Raw genomic sequence first — 19,367 nt, 5'->3', positions numbered from 1 at the left:
GGCGACGTCCCGCGCATTCACGTTTCATAACGAAAACACGAGTGATGAAAGGGGCAGCGGAGCAGGCTCTGCGACCCACTTTCCGCGTGGAGACGCGGGCCTGCTTTTCTTCTCCCGCGAATGGGAACCAGCCTTAAAACCGGCAACACATCCGCAAATGTTGCAGTGTTCCGATAAGTGTTCCGGCCACGAAGATCTGGCGGACAATCCGATCTCTGAAGGAGGCGCCCCCTCAAAAGAATCCTCCCGCGGCCTTGGCTATCGTTCAGCGTGTAGACGAAAACACCCTTGCGACGGACTTCTGTGTGGTACTAACGACTCCGGCGGCTGCCTCGACCACGCCCCTACACCGCAGTTTTGTCCACAGTTTGACGGCTGAACTTCACCACGACTGGCCCCGTCCCCCGGAAGTTATGGACCGCGACTTCACACTTATCGAGCTAAAGGCAGCGTTGAAGCTTGTGAACGCCGCCTCGTCCCATGGGCCCGATAAAATCACCTATGCCGCCCTACGAAACCTTGACGGGCGGTCACTCCAAGCTCTCCTTCATGTCTATAATACGTCTTGGCAACAAGGATCTTTACCACATACATGGAAGGAGGCATTGGTTGTTCCCATCCTGAAACCAGGCAAGCCCCCAAATTCCCTATCCTCCTTTCGCCCGGTGAGCCTGACAAGCTGTATGGGGAAACTGATGGAGAGAATGGTTTTGCATCGCCTCGACTGGTGGCTTGAAAAACAACGTGCGTTCCCTCACGAAATGGCTGGATTTCGTCGCCACCGAAGCTCCATGGATCCAGTTCTCGACCTAGTCTCCACAGTTCAACATGCTCGAGCCCATCGACGGATCGTCCGATCGGTCTTCCTCGACATCAAGCGCGCATATGATACCGTCTCGCACATTTGTGTGCTGCACGCCTTGCGCTCGTTTGGAGTATCCGGTCGGCTCTTCATCTGGCTCCAAGACTTCCTTACGGACCGAACTGTCGCTGTCCGTACGTCCCAAGGCCAAAGCCCTCAGCATCCTGTTCCTCAAGGAGTCCCCCAAGGAAGCATTCTCAGCCCGACACTCTTTAACGTGGTGATGGCCGGCCCACAATCAGTAATTCCTCGCAAAGTGTCGTTCTCCGCCCGGCTCTCCAGCGCCGCCTGCAGCTCGCTTTAAACAATATCCATACGTACTTCACGCACCTTGGGATGGACCTTTCACCCGAAAAGTGTGTCGAGCTCCCTTTCACGCGTAAAGCTGTGGCCAATTTCCCTCTTTGGCTTGGTTTAAAGAAGCTTGACCCAGTACGCTTTCACCGCTTCCTTTGCGTACTAATCGACTCGGACTTGCTCTGGGCTCGGCACATTAAACATCTTGAAACTAAAATGCAGCGATGGCTCCCCGCAATTCAACATCTTTCTGGCTCAGGATGGGGCTGTGACCAGCGTTCCCTGCTCGCGGTTCACGCGGCATTGGTGAGGGCAACTGTGCTTTACAGCCTTCCTATTCTGCACAGGATATCAACAACTTCATTAAATACACTTCGGTCCCTGTTTGCTCGAAGCCTTCGTCGATGCCTCGGAGTTCCAAGAATGGCTGAAACACGGCAAGTACTGGCTGAAGCTGGTAAGCTCCCGATTGAAGTTCTCCGTGAACGGGGAAGCGGCTCGGCACTACCTCCGTTTGCGTGCTCACATTCCCCGCCACCCGCTACTCAGGAAAATTCGATACCGCCCTGAAAGCGACTTCTATCGAGTAGCGCAGAGGACACGCCAGACTCTCACTGGCTTCATAACTAAGGACACTATACCGCCGGAAGCCCCCTGGTCTCTACCGGTACCGCCCACTTTTGTACGCCTCCCAAACCTTCTGGAAAGAAGAGATCAGGTCCCCCCTCAAGTCCTCCGAGCCCATTTTCATGCTCTGGTAGACGCGAAGTTTTCTACGTTTACGGCAGCATATACTGATGGCGCATACCGAAACAACAAGTCCGCCTCAGCCTTCGTCATTCCATCCGAAGGCGTCGTGCACGGAAAACGCCTCTCACATCCAACCTCCTCCACAGCTGCGGAACACTATGCCATCCTTTTCTTTCTACAACACATCGCTGATTTTCCGCCCCGGGAATGGGCAGTCTTTACAGACTCCAAATCTGCCCTTCAAGCAATTGAAAATTCCGGCATACGAGGCCCATCCGCACCCCTAGTCACAGACGTGCTAATGGCTTACCACACTATCTACGCCGCAGGCCACAGGCTAGTTCTCCAGTGGGTTCCAGCCCATTGTGGTGTCGTGGGGAACGAGCAGGCCGACAGCGCCGCAGAAGCAGCACTCTCGTATCGGAAACGGACCCCTATTGTTCTGCTGAGAGGAGACCGCCGTTCCATTCTGCGACGCCTAGTGACACCCCTGGCTTCCCGCCAACGGACAACCGACATTCTTCCCCCCTCTATGTTGAACAGAGTTGATCCCACGCTCGCTTTCCGCATGCCACGAAACACCTCTCGTCAAGATGCTGTATTAATCCACCGAATGCGCCTCGATGTGGCCTTTACAGCTCAGTGGCGTTACCGCTTGAGACAAGTTGACTCTCCCACCTGCTGCCACTGTGGTGCTCTTGAGGATCTGGAGCACATTCTTCTTCATTGCCCTCACTACGAACCTTCCCGAACCACACTCTCCGAGTCTCTTCGTCAGCTGGACTCTCGCCCTTTCTCCCTATCGAAATTGCTTGGTCCCTGGCCCAATCCAGCCGAGCAACGCTCTGCGCTCAAAGCTCTTCTGACATTTCTGGACACCATCGGACTTCGATCGTTATTGTGAAGGGGCTCGTTATTTTATTCCCCCCATTCCATCCAGCAATGGGGTAGAGTATCGCCTGTGGCGATGAAACTCCCCACTCTCCAAGGTCGAAAATAAAGTTGTTGTTGTTTGTTCCGATAAGCTACGTGTGTTAGTTTTGAAGTTGTACGCGTGCTCACGTAATCTGGTGTTTATGCATCTGCCTGTCTGCACGGTGTAGTGTTTTCCGCAGGCAAAAGGAGTGTTGATTGCAACCTGGGTGTGTCGGGGAACAAAACTGAAAGGAATTAAAGAAATTCCGACAACGTCAAGGGGGTTTGGGGGGAGATGTTAAGGTGAAATCATGATTTGCCTGGTCAACAGAGATAAGGAACATCCTGTGTGCGACGTCAGACAAAAAAACAATTTTCTTCCCTGTAACACCTGGGTTTTATACAAGATTCCTTTGGCCTGCTGAAAACTCGTTCTTGAAAACTCGTTTACTGAATGGTCAAGCACACACGTCTGGGACGATTTACATATTGTGGCCGCAGTTTCGTGCTTCCGTACTTGTTCGTTCTCGCGCCTTCGTCTGTTGGTCTCGACTTCAAATTCCCTAACTTTTGGGTCTTCTTGGCTTCGTCTCATCGTAACCGTTTTGTGTACCCTCACTGTTGGGTCATATCGTGCAGCCAATGCCCGTTGGGCTGCTTGTGCCCCGATGTGCTACGCCGTTCGCGGGCTGCAGCGGAGCGCCGAGCCCTAAACTCCCTATCTGCGAACGGCGTACGCACTGTCCGTGGTCACCCCATTGCGTATATCGATAGTGGAATACTGATTGCGCTTGCACCCCGCACGACTGGTGGTGGGTGGTGGGATGATGTAGGGGGAAGGCGCGGTCAACCTGCTCTGGAGTGGCAGCTCAGTTCACCCAGGGGACAAGAAGAGGGGAGGGGAGAGATGATTGTGGCACAGGAGAGGGAGGGGTGTACTAGCCTTCTTTCTCTGGAATTTGGGTAGCCCAAAGGAACTACCAACCGCAGAAAGCATGCAAGCATCGCTCAGTAGTCTTCATTGGGATGCTCCCTGTACCAAAGTAACCACCAGGATTACTGGCGAAGTTACCCCATCCGCACGACTGCCATCTTTCTTTTCTTATCTGCTCTCCGAATGGCTGCTGCGCCAACCAATGGCGAGCGCCGAATAAAATGCGAGAAACCAAGCCGTGAGCTTGACAAAAGTTCCCTCATACACTTATCGCTATAAAAAATAAAAAGAAAGCGGCAATCGTGCGGGCTGCAAGCGCAATCAGTATACAACTATCATTATACGCTATGGTGCGGCCACGGAAAACGCGCCCACCGTCCGCAGATAGGGAGCTCAGGGCTCGGTGCGCCGCTGCAACCCGCGAATGGTGTAGCACATCGGGGGACAAACAGCCCGACGGGCATGGAGAGTCGTACGGTCGAGGGAGACCGTACGTTAATACTTGCGCCTCATAACTCTTCACCGCCGTCACTCATTGATAGCAAACCTTAGCTGGCGGAAGCAGAGCAACATCAATAAATGTATCGCGGAAGCGAAGTCTAATAATGTTCTCCTGTTCGCAGCAAAGTCAACACAGTGTCTTCGTTTACCCCGTTGTCGCTCCCAATGTCCTCAATCTCCTCGCGAAAAGTATTTAAGTTAAGGTACTGAGTACCAGGCAAAAAAAGTAACTGAGTAGAGCACTGAATACCCAGTCGTAAAAAGTATTTCAGATAGAGTATTAAATACTTTTAAAGGTAACTCATTACAGTACTTTAAACATACTTAGACGTCACAGTTGGAAGACGTCGCAGAGAATTAAGTTTTATTAGCTCGCAGGAACACTTGCATTTCAAAATTACTATCCGATAGCCCGGCTCGGCTTTTCTTTTTTAAACATTACCCCCAACACTGAACAAGCGCTCTACAGATGCGAACTAATGCTCTACAGAAACGACCGAATTTACTGTCATTTTTCTCCTGATCGTTGCTTTAACCTCATAAAGAGTTATCAATATTTTACGTGCCCTCCCTCGCTACGGCTTTCGGCACGGGTTTTCTGTCCTATCTGATAGGAGCATCAACCGCATACCCTTTAGGAGTGCCCATCGCCTCGTGCATGCTCCCAAACCCGAGGTGGCGCACGCTACACTCTTAACTCGGTACCCTTTAGTAAAGGGTAAAAAATCGCAATATTTTACCCTCTATTTCAGAAGCTACCAGGTACCCTCTGAGCGACCCCTTTTATAAAAGTTACAAGGAAACCCACTAATTAGAGGTTACGGCCTTCAATCCAGCACCTGCCCGTAAAGGTTACGCCAACGTGCGGTTTTTATACAGGATGTTTATTTTTATTCGCAACAGAGTAGCGCTCATTTGGCAGGTGGGTTATGTGAATTTTCGCTAATTAATCGATCCGTAGTTACAAACACATGCGTCAGGAAATGTCGGAAATGTTTGTAACTACGGATGGGTTAATTTGCGAAAATTAACATAACCCAAATGTCAAATGAGCGCTGGTGTGATTCGAATAAAAACAAACACCCTGTGCGTGGGATATGGACAGACCTTTACACAACACACCAAGGTACCAAAATGAACCAGCAGAAAAGGAGATCTTGAACATATGTATATTACAAAAACAGAAGTCTGTCAAGAGGTGACACATTGTGCACAAGTGCGATTCTGATGTGCGGAGAAACCATGGTCGCTTTACCATGTATGTGGAAAAAAGAACTATATTCTAAGTGAGAAGCAATGCATAAAAGTGCGAGGAAGCCAGCGAGTCAAAACAACTGACCTATGTTTGCCAAGCTGAACAGACCCAATGAAATGGAGAATTGCAGCAGAAAAAAATTTATTCCACATTCGTGTTGCACAGGCGAGCGCAAATGGCAATACAGTATTACATAAAACGCACACAACCTTGAGGAATATGAGTGTACAGTAACGCAGGAGACACTACCTTACTGCGTTATCAGCGTTGGAGGCGCTCTGGGACGAGTTTGTGAGGTACTGCATTGCGCTGGTGACGGTATGTGAACCTGCATGTGGGATCCTGGGAACAAAAGTTTGAGCAATGAGAGTAACATTTACGGAACCATTCAAATCCGTACAAAGCACAAGCTATAAAGCAGCATAAATGCGGGAAGGCGTTCACTCCGCGATTGAGTCTTAGAATATCGTAAGAACACAACAAGTAGGAAGCTGCGAATTATATATCTCGATGCATATATCCGCAGCTCGCAAAATGCAAGTAAGAGCAGAAAAGTAGCAAGCGTTAGTGGTGTTCATATGCAGGACCGCAAAACGCTTGCCATAATCACAACAAACATGCGCTAAGAGCTCTTACTATCAAATTAAGCACGTACCTAGCACAAAATGTACACTTACCCAGTGTATGAAGTGTGTGAATTAGGGCTGCGGTGGTGACGTCCGTTTTCGGTTATATATTCTTTGCAATCTTCGCACTCACTACACTTTCCCCTGAGAACACCGAAAATATCCTTGTTTGCTAGCGACATCTAGCTTTTCCGTTCTTTTTGACGATACTATGATAAACGCGAGGAAAACCACTGATTAAAACAGATTACACTTGTTAACGGACGGACGACGAGCGTTAAGCGTTTCAAGGAAACCGCTCTCAGTGTGGATAGACCTAGACCAGGCTCGGCTACGCAGCGAAATCGGAAATCTTGGTGGTTGCGGCATTGACAATGGTTTTCCACCCTTTAGAAAGAAACATACTATCAGTATTCCAGACTGCGAACTTATAATCTGTGTTCATACAGCATTGATAACATGTTGTAGTCGAACGATAAGACAAGAAACGATACATTTAACAAACGATAAGAAACTAACAAAGAAATTATCGTTGGAGATTTCGCTTAGAAGTTACAGTGTCGGAGTAGAGGGTACATTTATAAGTTACAACAAGCTGTTTTTGTTTTTTCCGAGATGTAACTTCTATTCGTGTTGTAAAGACATGACCTTGGTCGCTTTTAACCTCTAAATATACGTTACAGTGGTGTAACCTATAAGAAATCTCGAAATCTACGTCTATATAGAAGTTACATGTTTCTAAAAGTTACAATAAAAGGTACGGGTTTAAGAGTGCACCCCTTCCCAAGACAGAAGTGGATGTCCCAAATATTCGGCCGCTAAAGCATATGTACAGCACAAAGCGCAATGCCGAGACAAAAGAGAATCATTCGCTCAACCGTCGTGTCACGCACAGAGAGTATTTCCAAAGTAACTTGGAAGATGTGTAGAAGTTATTGAAGAAAGTATTTGTAATATACAGTTTCTTGCAAAACTGTTTAAGACACTAACCTACTCAAATTACTGTACAATCTCGTTAAAAGAAAACAAGTGCCAGCGTCAGCCCTTCGACAGCCGACATTGGACATGATGCTCTGCGGATACGCTGATTATACTGATACCTACGCTGACGGATGCTCTATACTCTCGTTCTTCGGCCGCCTTCGTTATTCGGTCGGCCTCGGTGTCCTACGGATATCACATGGCTCATTGCACATCTTCAATCCCGGAGGAGTTCCATGCCATCTTATCGTTCCTGCGCTATGCACTGCGCGAGACTCCAGGGCAGTCCTGCAGTGCATAGCGAATATGGGTGTGCGCGGCACGCTAGCTCCAGTCGTTCCAGACGTCCTCAACTAAGTTAAGCGTCTGGGCGACGAAGCCCACTCCATCTCTTTCCAGTGGATCCAACGTCTCTGCGCATTAAGCGGAAATGTAAGGCTGACGGAGTGGCAGCAGCTGCCCAGCAATGCCAAGCGGCTGTACCAAATAGGTTCACCATTAGGTGACAGGAGGGCGTTCTTGTTAGCGATGATTCTACCGATGGCTTTGCAACAATGGCGTCGGGACATCATGTACAGGTCATTGTTGTATTCTGTAGGCTTAACTGTGTCGTTTTCGCTCCCAGGTCGTTTGCCCCGGTCTCTCTCCTCCCTTATGCACAGACTTGGCGTCAACGCGGCTTTCATTCCGCAATTCAGACTCCGGTTAGGGTACACCTCTACTATGTGCTCCTGATCCAACTGCGGCATGGTGACTAACGTTCAATGCGGCCTCGACGACTGACATCTATACAATTCAGAGAGAGCAATACCAGAGCAATATAGTGAGTAGCAAGTCGCTCAGCCTTACCGAAGTCTTGGTCTCTTGTTCTACCATACGCAACACAGTCTGCAATTATTTCACCAGTTCTTGACGTCCACGGGTCTGCTTGAGCTCCTCTAAAGGACCATTGAGGTGACCCCCAATTTTTTTTGTGTGTCTTTGGCTGCGGCATGTTCTGCAGCGAATACAATGATCCCCTGCGAAAGAACGACGAGTGCGGGTGACACGCAGCGTGCGCGGGAGGCCCCTGTTCCACACACATTTATTTCAAAAATCCTCCACTACGGGAAAAAGCGTATCGGAGAATGAGGGAACGTCATTACGTAGCCTATATCCCTGGCACGTAAGTCGCGACGTAGACAGACGCGACTCAAGCGGGTATAAACAGCGCGGGAGCTGAGAAGAGAGAAACAAAGAAGAAAGTTACGGGGGACTTTTCGACGTCACGAGAGGATCGTGTCCGCTTCAGCTTTATCCGACTGTTTTTGTTAATTTGGATTGCGCAGTGACAATACAGCGTACAGCGAAAATATTGTGTATGGTGATTCCTGATGGACACAGCTTGATAGATGAGACAAGGTTACGAGTCACGTTAAATATCACTGCATTGCTCCTTTAACCCCAGTGAGAGCGTTTGCACGAGTGCGGTTCCTGTCAGTGCCGTGTATGTCAAAGGGAGTCTGGTCATTAGGAGGAGCCTAAAAAAGAGGCTTGACCTGTCAGTCAAACTTGGGCGCATTTCATTGGTTACCGTTTTCCATGGGCGCTGCCATGACACCACATTTTCTCCAAGATGGAGGATGGTGCTTGGAACGGCGAAGCGGAGATTTCATGACCAAAAATTTTCACAGACTACTTTAATTTCATACTGCGAGTATATGTCCTCATGTACGCATCTGCAGAATCAGCTTCATCTTTCGCTTCGCCATCATTATTTACGCGAAAATGGGATGTTTCATCTCTAACGTTAGGCATAGCTAAGACCGTGACACCAAGAAAATAGCAAGAAGGAGGACCCTTATACGTAGGATCTTGCATTAAATAATTGCATTTTATTTATACATACATCTTTACTCATTTTTGATTCGATCTACTTGCATTACGTGATTTAAAACTTCATAGCGGCAGTCGTCTGTTACGAAGAAGCGGTTGTACCGCTCTCATGGCCAATCACTTCTGCCAGCAATCATTTCTGCAATTCTGAGCCTTCCCAACATGCCTCTCTCCATGCAGATGGCGTTGATAAAAGTGGGCGCAAAATCCGTCATTTTGATCTGTCACCACCGATATCCGTTTCAATACGAATCAATCGAGTTTCTCCAAAATGGTAGCACCCAGTAAATAGGGGTGAGGTATACGCACTGGATGGATATAATAATAGGCAACTGTATTTCTACCTGTGATTGGCTAGGTACCTCAAAAAGTGGGTGGAGCTTCAGGTATAGGCAGGTCCCATTAATGGCCAGACTCCCTTTGGCATACACGGCACTGGTTCCTGTGTTATGGCAATGCCATCTATGGGAGTTCATCGTACTACAGCACGTGTAGTCGACTGTATGAAGTGCTAACTCCGAAAGTTACGGTGCCTCTCCACTAGCAGTATCTTACTCGCCATGTGTTATGCCATGTGTGCGAGCGTGCGCGTACATTTCACTTCCTACATACTCATCCCACTCATATATTAACGCCATGCAGTGAAACATCTCATCTTATCGTCATGCATGTAGCTATCGTTGTTGTATATTCTCCTACTTCTTTCATACATTTATTAACATGGCCGAAATCCGTGTATTACCCGTGGCATTCTCATATCAATGCGGAAGAAGCATAATCTCAGTAGGAAACCATTAACCCATTTAACCCATTAGTAGTAACCCATTTAATGTTAACTTGCGAGCGAGATATATGCTGTATTCCAAACATTTATCCAGAGTACTACACAGTGCTAGGAGACAATATTTTCATTCAAGAATTGCATCTTGCACAAACGTCAAAGATAAGTGGAAAATCGTCAATTCCTTCCTTAATAGACAGAGCCGCCAGTCATTTCCTGATACGATTACTTCCAATGGTGTAACTTATCATGATTCGCATCTGCTTTCGGTAATCACTTCATTTCTGCAGTTAGGAATTTAACAGAGATATCACAATCACCTCAGTCACATTTCGTTCCCGTTGTACCGCGTGTATCTCAGTCTTTCTTCCTACAACCTACGTGCCCGTTGGAAGTGTCGCTTGTGATATCATCACTCCGTAACGTTTCCGCAGGTAACGACCCAAGCAGCACAATGTACTGAAAGTCGAGTGCAATAGGGGTGGACGGTATATGTCTTATCAATGTTCTTTTGCTTCATGAGTCTGTTCAAGGCCTTCCACCTACCCGTCCACCCCTATTGCACTCAACTTTCGGTACACTGTGCTGTTGGGGATCGCATAACTGTGGCAAATCTGAAACTTGTTCGTGACGTTATCTCCCCTGTCCTCGCACACATTATCAATCTTTCTTTCAAACACGGCACGTTTCCTAAGGCTCTGAAACATGCCGTAATTATTCCTCTATTTAAAAAGGGTAACACCTGGGATGTAAATAACTATCGGCCGATCTCAATTTCCGGCGATTAGTAAGATCTTCGAACGGTTACTCCACAGCCGCCTTGTTAAGTATCTTGAAAAATATAATACACTATGCAGCAATCAACACGGATTTCGTAACAAGTACTCGACTGAAACTGCTCTGCTTAATTTTTGCGACAGAATTAAGTATTCGTTGGACACTGGAGGCATAGCCCTCTCGGTTTTTGTTGATTTTTCTAAAGCATTTGATTGCGTGCATCACACAATACTCCTTTCCAGATTAACAGCTTATGGAATTTGCGGTCCAGCTCTATCACTTATACAAAGTTTTTTTACAAGACAGAATACAGGTTGTAAAATAGTACTAAAGATAGTACTTCATCCCCTGCTGTGTTACATGCTGGTGTCCCACAAGGTTCTACATTGGGCCCACTTCTCTTCCTCGTTTTTATAAATGATCTCCCCTTATGCATTCATCATTCACATGTTTTTTTTTGTTTGCTGACGACACTACTCTGCTCATCACTGGCCGACACGTCATGCAAATTGTTTCAGATCTTCAATCAGACATCGACAACTCGATTGGATGGTGCCATGTAAATGGCCTAAAATTTAACGCTACAAAGACTGTTTCCATGATATTTCACAGTCCTCAACGTAGCCTGGATTTTTGCCCTACGTTGTCCATTCACGACGCCCCTATTCAGTTTAGCAAAGAGGTCAAATTTCTTGGCGTGCTTTTCGACCATTATTTGCGTTTTCAGTCCCATATTCGAAGTATCATACGTAAAACCTCTTATGGTATTAGCGTCCTTACTAGAACTCGACACTTCTTTCCTGCGCCCATTGTTTTAAACCTTTACTACGCTTTTGTGCACTCACATTTTTCTTATTGTGCGAGTGTCTGGGGCCTTACTTACAACACCCATTTACGTGCTCTGGAAACTACAAGAATCGTGCTATAAGGATTATGTTTCGATTACCATACTTGTCTTCTGTTGCTACAATCATGCACGGTCACCAGATACTAGCTATTAAACAAATAATATCTCAACACATATTACATATAACATTTGGCGTTTTGAGCGGACACCTCCTTTCTGTAGCCATAAACTACGATGAACTTAGAGCTGTTCACCACACGAGAGCAGGCGCTGAAGGTGTCTTTAACTTCCCTACCGTTAAGACTAACTACGGGAAACTAACTTTTTTGTTTCGTAGTGTAAATGAATGAAACAGCATACCACCAAACATAAAAAGCGTCAAAAATTTTTCTGAATTAAAAAAAAAACTAGTGCAATATTTTTTGCTGTCAAAAATGCATAAAGGTTAATTTAACTATATATTACATATGATAATATTACTGATTTGGGGCACAAAGATGTGCAGCTGTGTCTAGTGCGTGCCTTGCTATTACATGTGTATTTTTGTGCATTGTTTTCATGTATTATGTTTTTATGTATTTCGTGTATTATGCTTGTGTATTGTTTTTACCCTTTGTATTTTTTCATGGCTCTAATCTTTGTATGTCACACGGAAGACCCTTTAACCGGGATACGTTTCCCTGTGGGTCTTCCATCTGTATAAACCGTACTGTTCATTAAGCATTGTAAAGTTCAAATAAATTCAATTCAATTAAAAAAACATTATTCAAAACAACTAAGGTCTTGCAGATTTTTCATGACAGAAACATAACATCTCACATCCAGCGAAACCAACTCGAAGAGCTGTGTCACCCTGAGCCAGGAAACTTTTCTCTGTGAATCGCTCGATGCTTTTTCGCACACTGAGGTTGGAGCGCACATATCCTAGTCGTACTTAGTATATACGCGTATAGAAGTAATAGAGGTCTCGCGCATTATTTTCAGATGCACTTGTTTGTGCATGCCAATGTACTTGCAGATGCAATTGTTTGTTGAAAGAAGCGGTTACGTGTACGTTGTCATGTTCGTAATGTTTGTCTGCATAACATTCGTAGTAGTTCGAAAGTGACGGGACAGGAGGAAAAGACAGGATGACACGCTACTAGCAACTGAAGCTGGTTATGTCCCGCCCTTGCTTCTGTTCTTGTTGTTTTGGTTCGTTCAATAAAGCTTCACCGGTATAGCGCGTCGTCCTCTCTGTTTCCTCCTATCCCGCGCTTGTTTAGTTATTATGAATCTCACTCAACTCGACCTTTGCTTGTTCCTTCTACATAACCTTCTTTATAGCGCTTTGAACGACGACCCTCTTGCAAGAGCAAGATGTGCATTATATCCCCATTATGTTTGCTTTTACCGAATATCCTATGATAATTATTCCTGGTTCGTTTCACAACACGACGCCCGACGAATGTCATGACTGTAACACTGTATCGTGAGCGAGTGACTTTCATGAATGTATGACGAATTTGCCAACTTGGAAATATGTAGATACAGATCCGTTCCAACCCGTTTTTGGTCCACTGTGAATTGCAGCTCCCGCCGAGCTTCCCAAGTTTCATGAGGACGTTCATGGAAGATGTGAGCATGGTCAGCATGACCGCCATGTCTCTAACTTCGAAAGTTCGACTATTCACACGACTTTTGTGGACATTTCGTCCCATTTCTTCAGTTGGAAGATCATTCTGCCTTTCACTTATGTTCGTCTCCACAACTTCCTCGAGCGTGTCTGAAATCGGCATCTCATGTGTGAACCGTTTTAAAGGAACTACCGCGTTCGAAAACCTGTATAATGAGGCCGATACGGTAATGATCGGCACCGCTTCACAGTCAACTTGGCCAAGCTTCTCTTCCGAAAACAGCTTATACATATTATATAAACGAGTTTTGAAGATTCGCACTCCCTCGTAGTTAAGTATGTCCTAGCGATAGTAACATCATGATGACGTAAAGCACACGAATGGGAGCGCAGCGTAGGCGATTGTCTCCGATGTCGTCTGCTTCGCGTTCCTACCGAAGTAACTGAGTGATATACTTAGTGAAAAGTCCTCGGTAAATACGCCGCTTTCGCTTACAAATGTGAGTTATGATGCGACCATATCGCGTGGAAGACGTGCCTGTCGCCTGTGCCTATGCCTGTCGCGTACTACGTGCCTGGCTGTAAGAACACGTTGGACGCTGACCGGAAACAACATTCCACAAGCCCATATATAACGGACCCTCCGCGAGGTGCAGATGCTAACCCTCCCGCCCGCCCGGTTGGTCGCCAAAGCTTCTTCTCTAGCCTTTCCTCATTGGACTTGTCTGCGGCAAAGGGCGCTCACTGATTGGCCTTGTCCGAGTGACGTCTTCTCCGATTTCCAGAGAGGGAATTCTGCTATGCTCTCATAATGCATCACATCAAATTGTACAGAAACTATACTTCGCGTCAGGTTTTTTTGGCGTTATTGTCAGTGATGAACGAGGAATAAAACGGCACTGTAGTTTCGGAATCGACCGCGACGAATGCGATAGTCCCTTTAATTGAAGCTGAATGCTCGTCAAGGAGCGCATTTCAGTTTTCCTCTGCATATTTCCGTTTCGTCTCAAAAACTAAATTGTATTTCTGGATAAAACTATTTTCTGTCTCTGCTAATTGCGATACGCATCGTGTCGCCTACATGCGCTGAGTGGCAAAACAAAGACTACGCGGTACACAGAACTGAAATCCTGCACGGCTTGTTTGAGGAGCTAAACGGCAATGCTGTAGTTTCCTCTGACTGTTATCGCCCATCTACCCTTTCCCTTCCTTAACAAGTAGCCTTCGTACTTGCCTTCCTTGGTGGGCTGCTTTCGATAGTGCAGTGACCATGTCAGGAATATTTCTTGCAACATCGACTGCAGGCTGCAGTTCTTAATAGCTCAAGTATTCATTCACGTGCGGAACTCGCACCCCACATAAGTTAAGTTGATTGTTATCAGCCTTGCTCCCACATTCTTCAACTGGACTGAAAAGGTGCATTCATTTGATGACGAGGTAGCAGATGCGTGAACACATAGAATTTCACGGCGTGGTTTGATGCAGCGCCAGCGATCGTAAACTTGCTCGGCAGCGGTGGTTTGCTGGTTGAATGCCGAGCGATCTGCTCGTCGATATAACGGCGCGTATTTGGTGTAATTTGTTCAATATGCTGCTTTGTTAATTTCCCTACATTGATCTAAACGCAATTGGACATGGTAGAGTATCAGTACAGTTGTACGCTTTATGTAAGCAAAATGACTGGAGAACAGTAAAATTAGCTGGCAACATATCCTTGAGTTTGAGGAGCAACTTACAATACAGGGACGGAGGACAAAGCAGGAGAAATGCACGCGGTCAGATGCTCCGCGTGCGTTTCACTTGTTTTGTCCTCCGTCCCTGTGTTGCAAGCTGCTCGTAGAACGTGAAGAAAAACAATGTGCAAGTTTCCGGCGATGCAGAATCAAAAATAACAAAGACGGTTAAGAGCATCAGCTGTTTACCATATACATTAAAAACAAGACTTTCGTGCAGTAGGCTGCACTTCTTCAGGTTTGAGGACCTGTTACAAGTGGTGAAGCATATATCAAAAACCAGTCACATGGTACAAGAGAAAAGAGTAAGGGTGAAGAGAAATACAAACGCGATACAAATATCAACAACAAAAAAAATGAAAATGAAAAACAAAACGCAATCAGTAGGAGGTGGCTCGACAAGGTCAGACAGACATACAGACGAGTCGGAGTTGTACGTGGAGGAAACCAGTGAACAGCACATGAATAGGCACAGCAGCCAGTGTACGTGTACGGCGGTCCATTACAGTCCTTCACACTATGAGTCTATTTATTGTATTATCACTTGTCTGCCATTTTTCACATCATACACGATGATACACAATCAGTAAGACACCAACTCCGCGTTACTTTCCCAGAGTCTGGAAGCTCTTAGCCATCAAGGTGCTGTGTGTCCTCAATCCTTCGCCCTTGAGCCCTAATTCCCCGTACGCATTCTAAAGCCTTTTGTGCCAACTGGCTGCTGTGCCTATTCATGTGCTGTTCACTGGTTTCCTCCACGTACAACTCCGACTCGTCTGTATGTCTGTCTGACCTTGTCGAGCCACCTCCTACTGATTGCGTTTTGTTTTTCATTTTAATTTTTTTGTTGTTGATATTTGTATCGCGTTTGTATTTCTCTTCACCCTTACCCTTTTCTCTTGTACCATGTGACTGGTTTTTGATATATGCTTCACCACTTGTAACAGGTCCTCAAACCTGAAGAAGTGCAGCCTACTGCACGAAAGTCTTGTTTTTAATGTATATAATAAACAGCTGATGCTCTTAACCGTCTTTGTTATTTTTGCAAGCTGCTCCTCAGACTCAAGGAGATGATGTCGTCCGCTCGTAGACAACACCTTGCTTGCCTACTCCAGCAGGAATGGGCATAAATACAGTTTTCTTGTATTTAAATATAAATACAAAATACTTTGCTTATATGCTTATATATGTATTTAAATACGTTTTAAGTGCAGTATTTAAATGCGAAATATAAATACAGGATTTAAATACCTTAAATAATTTCATAAATGCGTTGAATCTGCAAATAACTAAGATCAATATAGACTGAATAACTGTGTATATGAGTATTCAAGCAGACTGCTACGAAGTAACAGCGTTTATTCATAATGGTGACTTTAATGATTACATTATTTATTTAGGCGATTCTGTCGTCCACGCAGTTCCTGTTTGATCATACGATGCTGGCTCGTGAAAGAAACCAGCCTCACCACAGGAGCTGAAGAATAGCAATCTCTGTGTTGTATGCTTCCCAAAGTGTATCTGAGTCGGCTGTGCCCCCACGGCTGGTGTAACTGGCGTAGCCAGAGTGGGGTTTAGGGGTTCCAATCCCGAAATCTTGCCTTTGATAGTGCATTTGGGAGAGTGAAACGATGGAAATCCTCCTTTCCCATGTAAAGTCCACATAGAACCCCTCCCGAAATATTATTCTGGCTACGCCGCTGGCTTGTAGCCACACACAATGGTCCATGCACACAATACTGCGACAGTGTTTCATGCATCCCTCGTGCAAAATGCTTTTATTCCCATACTATGGTCATACAATATTTATATATGTTACACCATTTTCTCTCGGTATTAGAACAACGTCCTACTCATTGGTTTTGAGAGCAAACTGTTTGTGTGTGTTCTGAAAATGTTACTCCACAGGGTCACGTAAAAGGAGCCACATGATCTATGACCATGATATTTTCCCGCACTAGCTGCCTCCTATAATTTACGTTCATCTGAATTTTAAAAAGGTATATAAGGTGCTGCACAAAACGACACATGCTCTTGCTTGAGGATGACCATAAGACGTATGTCGTCAACCAGACATTTTTTTAATATATTCAAGAAAGTATAGACAACGATAACAATTATGTCATAATGATGCAGTGGCATAGCCTGAAAAATATTTCAGGCGGTGTTTTATGAGGCCTTTACACGGGGATGGAGGAGAGCCCCCTCGTTTATTTTTGGGGGGCACTACATTAGTGGTTAGGCCACTGCACTGATGTCACAATGTTGTAAGCGTGTGTAATCCTGGGCATTCGGATTTACTCTAAGCTACGAGATATAAGTTCAGAATCGGTATATCAGAAGAGTAAGCTGCAGAAGTTGCCTGCAGGCTTCGTGCTGAAATAATAATAATGGCACTGTGATGTTACACGTAAGGTTTGTCTGCGCAGTGTGCTGTGGTGGGCGACGTCGTTGCTTTATTCATACACGCAGGGCTATATTGCGGACATATGGAACATGGACCAGTGAATGGCAGTAACCTGAAAATGATACATTTTCTCGTTATACATGCGTAATAAAAAACAGACTGCTATACTTCCCCGCATGTTTGCTTTCGTCGTTTGTAGGAGGCGCTAGTAGGGGCACATCACTTGGTTGGTCATATGTAAGCCACAACGCGAGAGGTGTCGATATTACGATTACGTGATCAAAAATGAAGTCTAGAACCATGCACACTTCCCCATGCAAATGCGTCAGCATCGCGACACACCATGCCCATGTGTCCACGTACAGTGTAATGTGAAATGATGTGTAGGAATGAAAAATGTGCCAACATACCTGTAATCCAGTGTATCATAAGTTTACTTCCATTTTCTGGGGAATGCAATGCACGATCCATAAGTTGAGTTTCGCCATTCCCATTGCTGCGCAATTTTGCCGGACACATTTCGCAAGCGTCATGCAATCCCACGCGACCTCATTTTGATCAGTGAAAATTACGCGCGTCAGGACATATCAGTGATGGCCACTAACTACTTCTACGGTAGTTTAACTATAACTACTAACTACGTAGCCACGGAGTAGTTTAACTAGTAGCTCAACTACTTTTCAGGGGAGTGGTAAAAACTACTTCTTTAACACTTCTTTAACTACTATAATGTAGTTTAACTACATCTATAACTAACGTTGTCCATCAACTCCAATCCCTTGTAGTGTTCTTGGACACCTAAGCTTGAATCACAAGCAATGATAAACTTTGGCTCAAGCCATTGCTACGATCGTCAAATACAAAGCTTGATGCTGGTTATTTCTGTGAATACGTGATAAGCTAAATTGCAGAATTATTTCACTGCAAATGGGGCTTCGCTGGGCAAGCATTAAAAGTGAAGATTTAGTACGTATGCACGACGCAATTGCTCTGCACCTCCGTTCTCATCAAACAAGTAGCTCAAGGTAAAAGTCGGAAGCACAATCGTGCCGTAAAGCTTGCGGCAAAATCGGAAGTAGCTGGCACCTTCAGTAACCTAACTACTGTAGTTAACTGCCTAAAATGGTAGTTTAACTAGTAGTTGTCACTACATTTCTGCAAGTAGTTGATAACTACTTTTTAACTACAATCTGGTAGTTTAACTACATGTAGTTAACTACTGGCCATTACTGGGACATGTATGTTCATCTCAGCGCTAATCACGCTTTGCATGCGATAGAAGGAAATGGGGATCAATACGCTTGCTTTCGTGTTTTCATATCATGTTGTTTTGCTATTCTCACTTCGGATGGTGTCTAGCAACACTGGGTATCTCGTTTCTTGAGTGAGCGACCAGTTGCAGTTTACGATGTGTTCTTCTATCGCTTTTTGTTTCTATAATGTGCAAATTAGCGGGCTTTTGCGTGCTCTTTATTTTCCGTAGTTGTCTTTCGAGCAGCGCGTGTTGTTCTGATGGAAATTTTGTTGAAAGAATCGTCACAGTCTCAACGTATATCGCGCAATGTTGACCAAGGCCACATGAACCAAGAGTTCTGGTGAGTTATGCTTTTGTAGACATAGTCTGGTTTAGCAGTGTGCTATCCACACATAATTCCATTCTTATACGAGTACTTTGACTGAATCAAAACAGCTGAAGTGTCAGTAATAGATGTAGTTCGGTATGTGTTAGTGGATTTGCGCCGTTTGTAGTTGGTTGCACCGTACAGCAGCACTTATCATTGTGAGCCCTATTTCATTTGTTAAAATTTGTCGTCACATTTGTTCAAAATAGAAGCACAAATCGGCGTACTTGAATCGATCTCCTTTAATTGCTTACGGCGAACATCTGCAAATGTTGTGCTTATGTGCCTTCGCGCACCATATTAGGTGCAAATCATATCTGATTAGAATAAATATTTCAAGAGCAAATCATTTAAATACATTGTTATTTATAGTTATTTTTCCATTTCAGTCATGTTATGTGACTGCACGAAGGATTCCGAAAAAAAAAAAAAAAAGAAACAGCAGCATGGCGCTGCACAGGGAGTCATGGCGGTTCTGCTGCAAAGTGGGAAACTGTGAAGTTACACGTTTCTAACATTCGTGCACTACTTAAATAAAAAGGAAACGAGCAAAAAAAAAAAAGGCAAGTCATGCATGCATCATTTCATG

Source organism: Ornithodoros turicata, chromosome 5 (assembly GCF_037126465.1).
Source record: "Ornithodoros turicata isolate Travis chromosome 5, ASM3712646v1, whole genome shotgun sequence".
NCBI classification, from domain to species: domain Eukaryota; kingdom Metazoa; phylum Arthropoda; class Arachnida; order Ixodida; family Argasidae; genus Ornithodoros; species Ornithodoros turicata.
The sequence above is the reverse complement of the archived record's forward strand: the minus strand, read 5'-3'. Positions refer to the sequence as shown.